The sequence below is a fragment of the Ostrinia nubilalis genome, chromosome 20 (assembly GCF_963855985.1).
Source record: "Ostrinia nubilalis chromosome 20, ilOstNubi1.1, whole genome shotgun sequence".
Classification (NCBI taxonomy): domain Eukaryota; kingdom Metazoa; phylum Arthropoda; class Insecta; order Lepidoptera; family Crambidae; genus Ostrinia; species Ostrinia nubilalis.
Window position 1 is genome coordinate 2,631,374 of NC_087107.1, and position 14,327 is coordinate 2,645,700.

General features: G+C 40.3%; 1 protein-coding gene across 2 annotated transcripts in view; it reads left to right on the forward strand.

Annotated features, from left to right (window-relative positions):
• LOC135081442 (LIM domain only protein 7) overlaps positions 1-14,327 on the forward strand; it is a 264,365-nt gene that overhangs the window by 25,658 nt on the left and 224,380 nt on the right. The gene's annotated exons all lie outside the window — the stretch shown is intronic.

Sequence of the window (14,327 nt, forward strand, 5' to 3'; positions counted from 1 at the left end):
CCCTCGGGTAATAATGGTTCCTGCGAATTTAAAGACTGTTGCAATGTAGGACTGGCTTCATCAGAGTTCTCATCATCTAAATATGTGGTGGTGTTTTGAGAGATTGAATCGCCTTTATACATCACTATTTGATTTTTATGTTTCTTAACAATTGAATTTGATAAAACGTCCTTTAACAAATATAACACATTGCCTTTTTTTCGTAAAACAGTACCCATGCACCAATGAAACTTGTTATTTCCAAAATGTTTTTTATATAACACTGTATCGCCATTTGAAAAACATTGTTTATTTTTCCCGCCGTAGTTTTTACTCTGTAAGCACTGTTTATTCGTTACGTCATTTATCAATGAGGAAGGCGGTGCGACCGACTGTAAGGGATTAAATAAATCCAAACGAGATCGTAATTTGCGTCCATATACTAATTCAGCTGGAGATTTACCTGTGACAGAATGTACCGAATTTCTATAGTCAAATAGAAACTTGTGTAACATTAATTTTAATTGTTTCAAATTTTGTGTTGACAACAAAACCGATTTTAACCCACGTTTTACGATTTTTACGAAACTTTCAGCCTGGCCGTTACTTGATGGATGGTAGGCCGGTGAGGTTATGTGTTCGATGCCATTTAGTAAACAAAATTGTTTAAATTCCTGAGAAGTAAATGCTGTGCCATTATCACTGACTATAGTTTGTGGTAATCCAAACCTTGACATAAAATCGTATAACCTTTCCACGACCGATAAAGTAGTAGTGACGTTGCTCATATCGTACACCTCCAACCATTTTGTATGTGCATCCACAACCACAAAAAACATACGGTTGTTAATTGGACCTAGGAAGTCAATGTGTAGCCTGGAAAATGGTTCGGAAGGATACTTCCAAGGTGCGAGGGGAGCTTTGGGCGGCGTCGGTCGTAGTTGTAAACAAATATTACATGAACTTACCATTTTTTCTAACGCAGCATCCACTCCCGGGAACCAGAAACGCGACCTTGCTTCAGCTTTTGTTTTTACTATGCCAAGATGAGAATTATGTAGCTCCTTAATCACTGAATTCTGGAGTTTTACGGGTATAACTACCTTATGACCTCTCATTAGGCAACCGTTCTCATAAGATAACTGATTTCTACACAAAAAATACGGAATTAACTTCGGATTAGTGACTTTCTTAGGCCAGCCGTTTGTGACATATTTCGTAACTAAAGTCAAAATATCATCTTTAGTAGTTTCCGCTTGTAAAATATTTAACGTTACTGGCATACTGCCCTCGACAACGAAATTAATATACGAAGCGCGGTCAACATTTATATCGCTGCCCGCGCTCGCGCCCGCTCCCGCCCCTGGCTCGGGCAGACTGGCGCGAGACAAATAGTCGGCGCTGTTATCTCCGCTGCGTACGTATTCGATGCTATAGTTATATGCGCTTAGAAACATTGCATACCTCTGTAAACGATTTGCAGATACCTCGGGAACACCTTTGTATGGCCCAAAAATTGAAATTAAGGGTTTGTGATCGGTACGTAAAACAAAGGGATGCGATCTGCCAAATAAATACTGATGGTATCTACGAACTCCAAAGATAATCGCAGTTGCCTCTTTCTGTATTTGCGAATACCGTTTCTCAGCTGGATTAAGAGTTCGCGATGCAAACGAAATCGGTCGTTCTAATCCATCGCAACCCACCTGTGAAAGTATGGCTCCCAGTCCAGTAGGAGAAGCGTCCACCGTTAAAATTATTTTAGCATCAGGATTAAAGTGTGCGAGTACTTTTTCTGATGCCAAAATACTCTTAATATCCTTAAAAGCCTTATCATGTACCTCCGACCAATTCCATTTTGTACCCTTCTTTAATAAATCATATAAGGGGCTCAGTATACTAGACGCTCCGGGAACAAAATTTCTATAATAGTTTGCTAACCCTAAGAATGACTGTAACTTGTTTATGTCGGTAGGTACTGGAGCATCCACAATAGCTTTAACTTTATCCGGTGATTTTTTTAGCCCGTATTGATTTATAACATAACCTAGGTAATTAATTTCGTCTTTAAAAAATTCACATTTTTCTTTTTGCAATGTCAATCCCGCGTTTTGTAATCTATCTAAAACAGCATGCAACCTTTCCATGTGGGTTTTTTTATTGTCAGCCGTGACGAGGACGTCGTCTAGCAGGCAAAGCACGCCCTCCATCCCGGCAAGGACGTTTTCCATCGCGCGCTGGAATATAGACGGGGCGCTTGCTAATCCGAACACTAATCGCGTATATTTAAAAAGCCCTCGATGAGTATTTATGCAAGTTATGTTCTGTGACTCCTCATCGAGTAAAAATTGATTGTACGCCATTGATAAATCTAGCTTGGAAAACTGTTTACCTCCGTGTAGTTTTGAAAACAATTCGTTAATTGTAGGTAGTGGATAATGATCTACAATCAGTTGCTTATTAATGGAAACGGAATAATCTGCGCATAGTCTAACGGAGCCGTTGCGCTTGAGTACTGGGACTATGGGTGACGCGTACTCGGCGTTATCAACCGGTTTTAGCACCCCGAGCGCGACTAATCGTTCTATCTCTTTCCCGACTTTATCGCGCAGCGCAAAAGCAACTGGCCGCGCTTTAAAAAACATTGGTTTGGCATTATCTTTTAAATGTAGTTTAACTGTATATTTATTAAATGTGCCCAATTTGTCTGCAAACACTTGTGGGAAACGCATTTGTAGCTGACTAATTACTAACGATTCGTCTGTTTTGACGTCGCTTACGTAATTACAAGGAGATAGTTGTAAATTAAATAGTGATATAAAATCACGACCTAAGAGAGGCGGACCGCCATCACGGACGACGTAAACGTCTAAAATGTTCGTGCATCCCAAATACACCGCTGGTAGCCTAGCTACTCCTACACAGTTTATGCGGTCTCCAGTGTATGAACATAACCGTTTATTAGTCGCTGATAATGGCACGCTCGTAAAATGAGTAGAAAAATCCTTTTCTGACATAACCGTGACCGCCGATCCGCTATCGATCTCAAATTTTAATCTTACCCCATTCAATGATACAAATTCTGTCATAGGTTCTCCCCTGTGAGCACGAATAACAAACAACTTACCGTCATCATCGCTCTCACCTTCCTCATTAGTAATTACGTTCACTTTGCACATTCTACGTAGATGGCCTTTTGTGTTACACTTTTTGCACTTATAGTTCGCGAATCGACACTGTGCCGTTTTGTGATTTGTATACCCGCAAACACTACACTTTTCCTTGGATGCCCGGGCATTTGACGAATTGTTCGGCCGTGGGTTGATCTTGAACAGCTGATTTTGTTGTGGAGCGCTGCTCGCGGCGGCTGCGGCGCCGAAACGCGCGCTCCGCACGCTTTCCGCTATCTCCACCGCTTTCGCCAGTTCCAACGTATCCACATCTTGCGTAAACAATTTTTCTTTCTCGGGGCCCGGTAACATCCCCATTATAAAACGGTCTCGTAGCGTCTCCTCGATGTTTTTGAAGCTGCAATGGGCCGTGAGGCCCCGAAGTCGAGCCGCCCACTGTGATGGAGTTTCCTCTAACTCCTGAACCGCAGCATAAAATTTATGCCTCTCGCTGAAACCACATAATTTCGGCGTGAAATGTTTATCCAGGAGCTTCAAAATTCCTTCATAGGTGACTTCGTCGAGCTTCTTCGGTAACGCCAGGTCAGCTGCGAGCCCGTAGGTAGTGTCACTGAGTGCGCTCAGTAGTATCGCTCGCCTTTTGACCCCGTCTCCATCCGTTTTCGCACCGATCTCATTAGCGATGAACCATTGGGCAATGCGACTTTTGTAAGTAGCCCAATTTTGTAGTGTGTGGTCGAAGCTGGAGAGAATTCCGAAGTGCGACATTTTTTTTTTTTCTTAAGTGTGGGTAAACGTCGCCACTGTTAAATATGAGACGTGGGACGCGAGTGAAACAACTGCTTGCTAAAGACACACTGGTTTATTTCTACAACATGGGTGGTGGTCACATACATTTGTTAATATATAACTACCCACATACACAACAGATGGGTAACTTGTGGTCATTGGACAAAATTCTACGTGCTCGCAGACCAGACTATAGTTAGATATATTGGTAATAAACGATTAGAAATTTTTGATTTTGTAGTAAGTACATGATAAATAAACTTCGTTTGCTGGCTATTGAATTTGGACTCTTCCTCAAAAATTTTTTCAGCACAATGTCCACACATTGGAACTAGGGAATGCAAAACCGGTTAATCGGAAACCGAAAAATCGGAAAAACCGCCCTTTTTCGACGAATTCTAAAACCGGTTTTAAAAATCGAAACCCGGATTTAAATCGGTTTTTCTATCTGTATACACGTAACAAATTCCATAAATAAGCAATATCATTTTATTATAATATAACCTGGGTATTTTGATATTTGACGAATATTTGGTTATTTTACAATTTATAACTTGGCAACATTGTCACTTGGTTACTCCGTCGTTTACCTTTGAACGGGGAATCCCCGATAATTATTTAAGACTCGTACCGCCCGCGCCCGCCACCTGACATGACCCACCCCGCGATTCAGATAGTTGGTGATTATTGCAGTGAATAATTAACCTAATGTGTGAGTGAATTGAACAGTTTTTATTTCTGAATTGTTTTGAACATTGAATCTCATTTATTTGCGATATCTGCAGAAGCTTATTACTGTAATACTTAGTGTATTGAAATTTGACAGAAATACCACCTAACGTTCACAAATAAAGCTTTTTACATTTTATTCTACTTTTTATTTTAAGATATTGCTTATATCAATCGTAATTGTAAACAAATACGTTTTTGATGTACATTATGTACATGGTGGTAATTAACAAAATACTAAACCGACAGAGTAATGAATTTTAAAAACGTATTCGGTGACAATTAATACGTGCAATGGAGATAAACTACCATCCCTTGAGTTAAATTTAGCTTATTCATTATTCAGACGACTGGAATAAGGGGCTTTTAATTACTGTGCCAAAGAAAGGGGACCTAAGCCAGTGTAGCAATTGGAGAGGTATCACTTTGCTCTCGATACCGTCAAAGGTTTTCTGCAAGATTATCTTGGATAGGTTATCGGGGGCCGTTGAACCTCTTTTGCGTAGGGAACAGGCTGGCTTCCGCCCGAACTGCTCGTGCACCGACCAGATCAATACTTTGCGTATCATCTTGGAGCAGGCATCAGAATGGCAAAGGGAAGTCTATCTTACCTTTGTAGACTTCGAAAAAGCCTTTGATACGCTAAAGTGGGCAAGCATATGGTCGCGACTCGCTGACATTGGTGTCCCGCCGAAAATTATCGATCTACTGAAGGCCATCTACAAGAAATATTCTTGTAAAGTCACTCACGACGGCCTCATCTCCGAAGACATTGAGGTGCATGCGGGCGTCCGGCAAGGCTGCCTGCTTTCGCCGCTTCTCTTTCTGGTAGTCTTGGATGGAGTCATGTGTCGTGCATATCAAAACCAACGGCGTGGAATAGAGTGGGGTATAATCGGAGTCTTAGAAGACTTAGATTATGCCGATGACCTCTGTTTGCTGAGCCACACGCATCACGATATGCAATCCAAAATTGATGACCTACATCGAGAGGCGGGCATCACGGGGCTCAAAATTAACTGCCGGAAGACCCAAGAAATGCGATCTGGAGTGAGGAATTGCACACCATTACGGATTGGTGCAGAGGATGTGGAACGTGTCCACAATTTTACCTACCTCGGGAGCGTCGTGTCAGAGACTGGAGGTACCGAAGAGGACATCACTTCGCGCATTGCCAAGGCTAGAGCCACCTTCGCACAACTTCGCCCCGTATGGCAGTCACGGAAACTGACCCGAAGGGTCAAGATCAAAATTTTCGGGTCCAACGTTAAATCCGTGCTGCTCTATGGGTGTGAAACGTGGAAGGTCACCAAGGTCATCTCGCACCAGCTGCAGGTCTTCGTCAACCGCTGCCTTCGCCGAATTCCCGGCATATACTGGCCTGAGAAAATCTCCAACGTCGAGCTATTGGAACGCTGCCACGAAATTCCGATCGACCAGCAGATCAAGCGCCGCAAGTGGAACTGGATTGGCCACACTCTCCGAAGGGATCCCGATCACATCCCCAAGCAGGCTCTGGATTGGAACCCCCAAGGAAAACGCAAACGTGGTCGCCCCAAGCAAACTTGGCGGCGCACTGTGGCAGACGAGGCGAAGAAGATCGGCAAGACTTGGAGCGAGATCAAACACATAGCTCAAGACCGAACGCGATGGATGACTGTTGTGGACGCCCTCTGCCCCATCTAGGGGACATAGGACCATAAGTAAGTCAAGTCATTATTCATTATGTGCCTATAATGCCTAATGAATAAGCTAAAAACTGTTATAACCCTCTCTTAAATAATGTAATCTAACACAAAACGGACAGGACGTAACAAATCGCTGTATGTAACTACTAGTTGATTGAAAAAAAAAATAGAACGATAATAACCGATTAAAAACCGAAAACCGGTTTTTTTTCTTGGAAACCGAAAAAAAAATCGGTTTTTGATAAACTTTCGGTTTTGCATACCCTAATTGGAACGAGCCTTACAATTTTACAAAAAATATTCAGATATCGGTCACATTATTTGCGTCAAACTACCGTCAGGTAATCAGGTTCAATGCCAGGCCAAGGCCAAGCGACTTGGCAGCCAAAACACATTTGTTTTTTAGGTAAATGGACGTTTAATCTTGTGGTGACTGAGATCGGATTGCCTTTAAAACATTTTTGAAATCACCTTCGCAAATGTTTCGCAGATGGTGTTGAGTATAATTTATGAAGTCATTGCCAATATTATAAAGAAAGAACGCGACTTGCTAATATTCCTATTGCATTAGACAGCTAGACGTTCGCGTTTACTTTAACAGTTTTTTACGTAATTTCAAATACAACAAGATCTCTCGTTACTTTGTTAGAATGTAGACATAATCGTCTATCTGGATCGATGCTCGCGTAATCATCATGATAAGGAGATAGTTGCCTTGTTTTTACCAAATTGGCAATTATTTGGAACATACTAACGTTACCTACGTAAGTTTATTAACTTTTCAAGTGCTGTAGTTAGATGTCATTTGAAGTTTTTTGCTTCTTGCTTCTCTCTCTCTCTCTCCTAATGACTCTAGTTCACTTTAGCTTCTTTCTTGATCGGTCTATTCTGAGTAAGGTTGATTGATTCTGTTACATAATACTTTATCTAAAATAATACACCTGCATTATTCGATCAGTGATGTTAATTAAAAATTAATAGTACGTCATTCACCTGTGCACTCTCACAAGCAACAACATGAAATATAAAACGCAATAGAACGACAAACAGATCTCGATAAAGATTATTAATAATTTCCTACTTTATAATTACTTTAATAAACCATCGTATAGCTTAATACAATCTTAATAACATTGATGGCAACAGGAATGTGTTTTAATCATGCTTAAATCACCTCTCATTAATTAAACAAGTCGGGCAAAAAATTAATGAACAGCTCACAACAAGATCGGGTATCTAGACCGGTAAAAAGTCTAGATATCCTAATGTGAACAAAAAAGATCTAGTTATAGTCACGCGAATAGGTGTAGGCGAGAAAAAGACGTGTATGATTGACGCCAATTCATCGCACAGCAATTTTAACAACTTGGTAATTATTAATTTTGAGAACTAAGTGGTTTTGTTCCCCAGTCGACGAAGCACATGATGTGCCCAAACAACTGCACGCAGGAAGATTTAATGAAGGCTACTGACAACGCCATTCTTGTGGCGGAGTTTTGGGCTGACACTGTGTAGGTTTGTTGTCGACACGACAAGTAGAAGAACTAACAGGTTCTTGCATCGTGTGGATATTGGCAAGTGATTTCACCAAAACTCTGGTGTCATATTTTATGAGTCTGAAATGACTCAGTTTCAAGAGTTGGGACTCGAAGCCACGACTACCGGGCGCTTACCGGGTGACTGCTCTCTTAGCACTTAGACACCGGATGAACCTGTCGAAATTTTCAAGTGTAATGCGCTGTTATGGCCGCGTTTTATTTCATCAATATTGGGTAGTAGGTACTACCGTTTAACATCATAAAATTTTGTCATCATCATTTACACAGTTTGAGAAGCAACTCTATTCGCTCATTCATCATCATTTACACAAAACTTAGTTTGAGAAGCAACTCTATCCGCTAAGAAATGTTAAAACTACTTAAGTGACTCCGTATCTTTAACAACTAACAATTTCTCAGCACCAGCTGCATACGATTGGGTTGTCCCGAAGTGGTGGTAGGGGTAGGAGGACAAACTGTATTTGGGACGTGAATAAGTTACCTGAAAAGGGCCTAAACCTAAATACTATTCAATAATATTCATTTAAACAATTTTAATTTCAAACAGTAATTTTCAAACAATAAAAGGAAGAAAGAAGGCGGCATCTTGTAATCTGCTTAAAGTAAATAATTACAGATTAACCAAGCCATCTCACTGTCACAACAAGCAGACTGATGTGTCAGAATGTAATACGTCAAGCAAAAATTTGGGTCCGTTCTCAATCCTTGTCCTTTCGATTAAAGCATTTGGCATATGCCGCGTGGGATAAGTCGACTTTCATTCAAGGTTAATTTCTTCTGCGGATTTAGGTTAAGTCTTGAGTGCTTCTTAAAAGTAAACTCGTGCGATTGGTGTTATTGGTTTTCTTTTGAAGTAAGTATGGGTCAAGTGCGAGTTGGATTTGTACACGAAGGAACGTAGTTGACAGCATATTCAATACACCTTTGTTGCAAAGTAGCATTTGTTACGTCTCGTTAAGACAATGATTAGATTGAATTGATATGTGTCGTCGTCCGTACAATAATGAACATCATGCATTTCATATCTGTTCAAGAATTTCGCGAATGGAATATAAGTACCTAGGGCAGGCCTGGCTCACTCCGCGCGGTACATCCGATAATTACCTACAGCGAAGCGCCCCGCCGGCGGGTATTATATCAGTCGAGTGTCACGCGCGCGCCCGTCAGGACGCTGGCGTGCGTTGTAGTACCTAATTCTATGATCGAAGTATTATTTAAAAATGGACATAAAGAGAAAGAAATAATATTGTGCGGCGTTCGGGTGTTTAAATTCGAAAAGAAATCTACCGGATTTATCTTTTTTTTTCGCTTCCCAAAGATGCTGAAAGGTATGTTGGCCATGTAGGTAATCAATAATTCTTAGGATAGTATAGGAACCTAACCTACCATGACTACTGCTCAGAATGCGTTCGTTCGTTTCAGCCAAATGACGTCCACTGCTGGACAAAGGCCTCTCCCAAGGTTTTCCATAATGAATGCGTACTTACATACATACGTGTCATGAGGTACGTACCTCATGAGTCATGACATATAAATAGATTAATTATTTTTTTCACTAGACAGCAACCCTAACGGCGTAAGAAGAGTTCAGAGGCACGCGATAGAAAGAGACAAAACTTGTAGGTGAATAAAATTGTAGGTACGTAGTGCTGTGCGAGCTGAATTCCACTGTATCGCGTCGCAGCAAGACTCGCATTTATTTAAAACGTCTTGCGGAGTAATCCTTCTGTACCTGTACTATTACTTATTCTGTGCCTAGGGCCAAAAATAAGTACCTAATAGAGCCGATAGTAATACGTACACAGTTACACACTTAATTTTTAGCGTCTTCTTATTTCTAAACGGTCAAAAAATGTTTGGTGATTGATGATACAGAAAATGGTTTTTCATAATTATTTGGAGGCATGCTTGGACTTCATACAATGTATGGCACAAGTCTCTAACTTACTCGTAGCAAAAGCATAGCTTTATGGTCCTCTAAAAGCCTATTTGGATATTACTCCAATACCATGATAACACCATTAAATATGGTAGCACCAAGATGCCATGCGCAGGCGCAGACAGGGTTAATTAGGACCTAACACAGTACCACTATTGTTCCTATATCTGGGCCATTCCTGCCTATTTAGATTACAAATATTTATGCTATCCCGATCTAAGTTTCACTGCGATTTCACTTGGCCTTAGATCTTTTTGCATGTTTACTAATCTGGTAGTTTAACTAATCTAATTTATTTGTTTTGAAAGCTTAGAAGGCCGCTTCTTAGAAAGCAATATTGGAAGTAGTTTCCCAATATTATGTACTAGCGTTCCGCCCGCGGTTTCGCCCGCGTGAAATTTTGTCTGTCACAGAAAAACTTTATCGCACGCGTCTCTGTTTCAAAAACCGGGATAAAAACTATCCTATGTCCTTTCCCGGGACTCAAAATATCTCTATGCCTCATCAAAATTGGTTCAGTGGTTTGGGCGTGAAAGTGACACAGACAGACAAAGGTACGTTCACATTTATAATATTAGTAGGGATCAGTCGTTTAATTAATTGAAATTAGTTTTTTCCGCCAAATGACGTGTACTGCTGGGCAAAGGCCTCCCCCAAGGATATTCACAACTTTCATGTGTATTTTATCTTAATCTATAGTTTTCAATCTGTGTCAATTGATAATGATTTGCATCGTAATAAATAAATTGCATTGTGGAGTATCATATTCTAAGGCTGGGTTTTTTTCTTTTGGGTCAAAAATCTGTAGAACTCTATACAAAAAGCACCGGTTATCGTAATAGTTACGGTCAATTAAGGATGATGCATATCTACCTTAGTTATATGAAAGTTTTAACTCGTAAGTACACGTAGAAATTTATTAGAATAAAATCTGTAACTTGATAGTTTTTGAGACTCATGAATAAATAGGAGCTATAATTTCTCTTAAGATCTCTCTTAGTTTTAAGTTTTTTTAGTCAGTATTTATTTAATTGAAAGAACTCAATGCCATCTCGATTAACGTCTATCCGATCGCAAAACTTTCGCTCTCGACGATCGAAATAATCGATCTAGTTTGCTAATCGATATTTAAATATTCGTCACACTATGCGACGGAGTGTTAGGGCCCTCGCCCACGATACGGCGACTTTTTGTAGCATCGCTACTGACGCGCGTTAGTCGCATTTGCAACGCACTACAGAAGCGATGCCAACGCGCTACTAACGCGCTACGGCCAGGGCGACTGTATCGATGCAAACGCGCGACCGTGTCGGACGACATCGGGGAGAGAACGAAGGGAGGGTTACTGAATCGCGTTTGCATCGCGACAGAAGCGACGGCGAGGGCACACAGCTAGCGACCGCATTGCGACTGTATCGATGCGAACGCGCGACAGAATCGCTACTGCATCGCTACAAAATGTCGTCGTGGGCGAGGGGCCTTAAGTGTTAAGTGTTTGTGCTAGTCATAGTTGATGCTTGTCTAGTTGTATCCTGTCTTGTCTGATAGCGGAAAGAATATTAACTAGATAAAAGAGCTTCATTATCATTTATTTGGGGCAGATATTAGCATATTAACACTCTCGTATAAGACGTTTTAATGGATCTCGAAATTGTTGACGACGACACGCAATTTCCCGATTCATTATTGTGTATTAAATTGTAGTTATTGTATCGTGAATTCGTGATTCGTGAAGTGTTTCCTCGTGAAGTTATAAATTGCTAAAATGTCTTTACTGGCTGCCTGCGGCTTTGCTCGCGTGGATTCTGAAAGGATATAAGTATCGCAAACCCACCGGTCGATTCAAGATCGAAAAAAGATTTCATTGCTTCTAAAATGTACTTTTCTTCTAGCGACAAAAATAATTCCCACACAAAATAATTTCGCTAATTAGAAACCCGACATATTCGTGAAGCATGCGAATTTCAATTCGCGTACGAAATCGCACAAATGGCACCCAAACTTTGAATGCTTAAAAAAGTATGCCACCAGTGATCTGTAGCGAAATTACATTACTTACTTTAATGGCGCAAGTACACTATGCCAGAAGCCCGAACACACGTACACAGAAGTATGGGCGACACACGGCAAAACTATCTGAAATTCGTGTTTACACTGTCTGTCTCGATCAATTTCGCGGATAGTGTACCTGCACCATAAAACGTGATTAACAAAATTAATATTCACTTGGTCACATTTAAGTTTAAAGTCGTTCCCAAGGTGAGTCTCTTTAATAATAATCAAACGTTTTTCTAAAACCATCAATAACCCAAGAGTCGCACGTCAACATAAATGCGGCGGAGCATTAATCAAGAAACTGGTTTCTTTGCAAATATCATCTGGACCTGTCTTTACGGTAATCTTAGGATTACCTCCGTTCTGATTTTGACGGAATTAGTTAGATATATGCGTGATAAAGGTGCCTCTTCACTGTTAGCGGTGGTGCGAACCGAGCATTCGTGTAAGTTTTCGTTGTATTCTCATTCGAATCAGTTCTTTGTTCGTTGTTCGTACAGAACTTTAAGGCTGGAGTACTTTAACTATAAAAAAAGTCTGTTAAACTCCATACAAAAACACCAGTTATGGTTATAGTTACTGTTAAAGTAAGATTAATTAAAGCAATTCAGCCTAAGTCTTGGTTTGTCGTAACTCCTGTGACAAAAATTATTTAAGTTTAAATTATTTAAGTTAATTAAATGACACTAGATACTGTAAAGAGCAAAAAGGAAAACTATAATAACATAATAAATATAATTATGTTGCATGGAGTTCAATTATAACACTCAAAGATTGTCGTAAACTGACTAAAAGTCGTATTATCCCTAGTAAATTTTATGCCCAAAAGAATATTTTATTACAATCATTTTAGTTGTTCGCGAATGTGTAAACTCCGCTTTAATACCATTGACTGATTACATGCTTGTGTTCCGGTTGTGAATGCACCTTTATCAAGTTTTAATTGCAATTTATATCTCAGAAATGACACTGTTAAAACAGTTATACAGATTAGCAGTAACTTCTATATCTAAAAGCATTTCTTGATGAAGTAATTAAACATCTAGTTCTATAAATAACTGCACTCAAAGTCAAAGCTTTTATTCAGTACTTAGGCCCCTTCCAGGGCACTTATACATGTCCCAAATATAGCTTGCCCTTCCACCACTTCGGGACAACAATGGGCTGGTGCTGAGAAGAAGTGGCAGAAGAAACTTACGCCCGTATTCACAAACGATTCTTGCATAAAGTGAAGCAGCAAATCAAACGCTCAGCCATGAATAGAGCTATGTGATTGGTTCGTGTGTCACCCTGTGCGTCCACGCGCACTGTGAGACCTCACAGTAATCTTTGCGAATACGGGCCTAAGTCACCTTTGTCTGTACTCGATATGACGAACGTTAATAATGAAATAATGCTTGAAATAACATCAAAAATTAGTCGCTGCTCTCTAACCATTTCACTGTGTGACATTGTGACAGTTTAAGTTGGTGCATACCGGTTCTTAGTTGACACATGTCAACAACTCTTCCTCCCACGACCTACCAAAACACAGCCAAGAGGAAACCACCAGTTCATACAAATTGAATCAAGTTTTAGGTTATTTTTGAGTTAACTTCTTACCATGAACGTGGTTTTTAGCTGATCGGTATGTAAATGTTACTTATTAAACAAAACTATGAATGGGCGTGGCTTTTCAGAATTTGCCCAAGGAATGTCAGTGCGAGGCGATCCATGGTGTAAAAGGCTAAATTTTACTTGGATTGATTGGTGCAGAAATACAATTGTACAGCGTATTAAGCTCTAAAATAGCTTTAAGTGCCTCTTGCTAACATCAAAGTTAAACTGATCCCCACAACTTCACATCGTTCTTGCCGTTCTCGCTGTCCTACGTCGTGATTAACATTTAGCGTAAACCAAATATTTTGTCGCCAGTTTGTCGAGTTGCGTTTTTTGTACGGCCACCGCGACCGTGTGAATGGGATTCTTTATTGTGGGTTGCGCAAGCGCACCTTACCGGGCATTGTTTTAGCAGGTACATTACATTGTTGGCTTTAGTATTAAGTAAGGTGAGGTGTGAATTTGATTCGAGTTTTGGAATTTGTAGGTATTATAACCTAAATTTACATACCTATAAGGCAAGTTTAGGCAAGGTAGCAGGGACGCGCAGGACGCAGGCCGCTACCAATCGATCAACATGGAAAGCATTGTGGGAGGCCTATGTTCAGCAGTGGACGTCCTATGGCTGAAATGATGATGAAGGCAAGATTAGTCAAAATTGTCGTACAACAGCTACTATTATATTAGGTTCATCATCGTCATCATTTCTGACAGGACGTACACTGCTGAACATAAGCCTCCCCCAATGACTTCCAGAAATCCAGATTGACCGGTAGGTAGCAACATGCATCCAGTGCTTTCCATAATTAGATTGATAAATAAATACTTATTAGAAGTATTATAAAAGTCACAAAGTTGT